Source organism: Rattus rattus, chromosome 2 (genome assembly GCF_011064425.1).
Source record: "Rattus rattus isolate New Zealand chromosome 2, Rrattus_CSIRO_v1, whole genome shotgun sequence".
Lineage (NCBI taxonomy): Eukaryota > Metazoa > Chordata > Mammalia > Rodentia > Muridae > Rattus > Rattus rattus.
The window spans coordinates 199,763,628-199,766,462 of NC_046155.1; the positions used below are offsets into that span (position 1 = coordinate 199,763,628).

At 42.5% G+C, this 2,835-nt stretch overlaps 1 protein-coding gene across 1 annotated transcript in view; it reads left to right on the plus strand.

Moving 5' to 3' along the window:
• Positions 1–2,609: 2,609 nt before the first annotated feature.
• The window catches only part of LOC116892899 (zinc finger protein 58-like), a 52,092-nt gene continuing 51,866 nt past the window's right edge, over positions 2,610–2,835 (plus strand). Inside the window, exon 1 of the mRNA XM_032894813.1 lies at positions 2,610–2,707. The gene's annotated coding sequence lies outside the window, so the exon portion shown is untranslated. The remainder of the gene's footprint in view (positions 2,708–2,835) is intronic.

Sequence of the window (2,835 nt, forward strand, 5' to 3'; positions counted from 1 at the left end):
TTTAGGGTGAAATCTCAGGTTCATTTTGATTTGCGTTTCCCTGTTGACTTTAGGATGTTTAATATTTCTTTAAGTACTTCTTGGCTATTTGATATCCCTTGGTTAAGAATTCTATGTTTAGCTCTGTACCCCATTTTAAAATTGTGTTATTTGGTTTTTTGGTTAATGTGTTGAGTTCTTTATATATTTTGGCTATTAGCACTGTATTGGATGTAAGGTTGATAAAGAGTTTTCCCAATCTATAGGTTGCCATTTTGTCCTATTGACAGTGTCCTTTGACTTACAGAATCTTTTCAGTTCCCATTTGTCTATTATTGATCTTAGAGCCTGAACCATTAGTTTTTTGTTCAGGGAATTCCTCCCTGTGCCAATGTGCTCAAGGATATTTCCCAATTTCTCTTCTAATAGATGAAGTATACCTGGTTTTATGTGGAGGTCCTTGATCCACTTGAGCTTTGTATCAGGGTAATAGATATGGATGTATTTTCATTCTTCTACATGTAGACATCCAGTTAGACCAACACTCATTTGTTGACGGTGCTTTCTTTTTTTCCACTGTATGGGTTTGCCTTCTTTGCCCATTGGTGCATGGGTTTACAATTACGGAACATGTTACAAATTTGTGTGTCATTTTTGCGCAGTGCTACTCTTTGTAACATTCTACTTTTAGTATATGTGCTGCCAAAGGAAGCACAAACCTGGCATTCTTTTTTTTTTTGGTTCTTTTTTTTCGGAGCTGGGGACCGAACCCAGGGCCTTGCGCTTCCTAGGTAAGCGCTCTACCACTGAGCTAAGTCCCCAGCCCCTAAACCTGGCATTCTTATCGTGACTGTTTGCTTTGGTTTTAGTATGCAGGAATAGACTTGCTAAAAGGCCTTTTATGTAACACTCAATAGAATTCTTCTGCAAAACTCCTAGCAATCAGTCCCTCAGAAGCTCAGTCGATTTCCCTGCTGCTTGTGCTAAAGCTTATCACGGCTTGCAGTATCTCTTCCTCTTACCATCCTGGTAACTCAGTACATTGACAATTCACAGGGTGTCAGTACAGGAGAACAAGGCATTGTGTATGTGCAGCACTGAGTATGAAGCCAAAGCCTCCTTCATTCCAGGCTAGTACTTTGCCCCTAAGGAATCTCCCTGTCTGTTTTTCCACTTTTGATTTAAAAACAGTCTCCATAGTTTCCCCTACCTGCTCTGGATTCAGGAATCTTCTGCTATGAAGAGCAGTTGGAAGCATAAGCATTGGCACCCATAGGGTTTCAAAACTAATCTGAAACAGATAAAGCTCATCCCCACATTAGGTTACTGCTTCTGGCATTATAAGTAAAACTGTGGATATTTCCTCTTTTCTGAGAAAATCTTGCTATATACCTCTTGTTCTCCTAGATCTGGAGTTTCTCCTGTCTCTGCCTCCCAAGTGACTACAAGCATATGGTACAACACCTAGCAAGGTCATTTTTTTCAAGCTTTAGTAGCATTTTATAATAAGTAGATTGGAGATAAATAACATTTAGATGAGAAACAACGTGCAAACTTAACAAACATAATGTGGAAAGGCTTGACTCACTAACATCTTCTGTGATGAATCTGGCTATTTCTGGTTTTGTTGTTGTTGTTGTTTTGTTTTGTTTTGAGACAGGGTTTCACAGTGTAGCCCTGGCTATCCTGGGACTCACTGTGTAAACAAGGCAGCCTGGAACCTGCATTTGCTTCCCGAGTGCTGGGATTAAAGGTGAGTATCACTACCTCAGGCCGTGAATCTTGAATGTTAAAAGCTTTTGCTCTCCATCCTCCATGAGGAAAACTTTATTTTGTGCTAGGCATCCACTCTAAATTACTAAAAGATAAGCTTCTGGGGCTGGAGAGTTGGCTCAGCATTTAAGAGCACTGACTGCACTTCCAGAGATCCTGAGTTCAATTCCCAGCAGCCACATGGTGGCTCCCAACCATCTGTAATGGGATCTGATGCCCTCTTCTGGTGTGTTTGAAGACAGTTACAGTGTACTCACATACATAAAGTAAATAAATCCTTAAATAAAACAAGTTCCTGGTAATTTCCTCTTCCCGAACATTGTAAAACTCTTCTGAAATGATTAATGCTTGCTCTGGTTTCTGCAAACTAGCTTATTGCCACTCAGCTGACAGTTAGGCAGTAAATAACTCAAATAGCCGTAAATTCCACGGAAATGAAGTAATTATGAGCTTTGCCATTAAAATCCTCTTCCCCTTTAAGCTGGGCCCCAGGAACTGAGGAAAGCATTTGGCTTGTTAGAACTGGATACACTTCGTGGTTTCCATGTTTCTTAATTAGATGACACTACATTGCAGACAGACATCAAGGCAAAAATCTTGTACAACGCACTCTCCCAGGATTCCTGCAACACCATCGCACAGACTTGTGGGAAATGTAGTCTATAACATGGTGACGCCACAGGTCGGTACTTTTTGGTAAACAGAGTTCGTCTTTCCGTAAGCACGTGCGGCTCTTACCTAAACCTGGGCCAGATTCTGGTCATGTCTCTCCAGTGGACTCTCTGACATGAAGGTTGGTCCAGGGTTCAGTCACCCCAGGGGCTCTGAGATGGGCATAGGCCTTGAGGGAACACGCACTGGGTAGAATGGTGGCGAGGAGGAGCTGATTTGGAGAAGCTTTCTGATCAAGGGTGGGGATCGCTGGTCCGGATGGGGGGCGGAGAACACGCTGCGGGTAGGTGGGAGTGGCCTCTGTGTTAGACTGTATTTAGCTGCCTGAATTCAAGGTGTGCTTCTGGGTCAGAAGAGCTAGTTTGGTACTTGAGGAGTGGAGAAGCTTGTAAGGACCAGGATTCCCCGGCA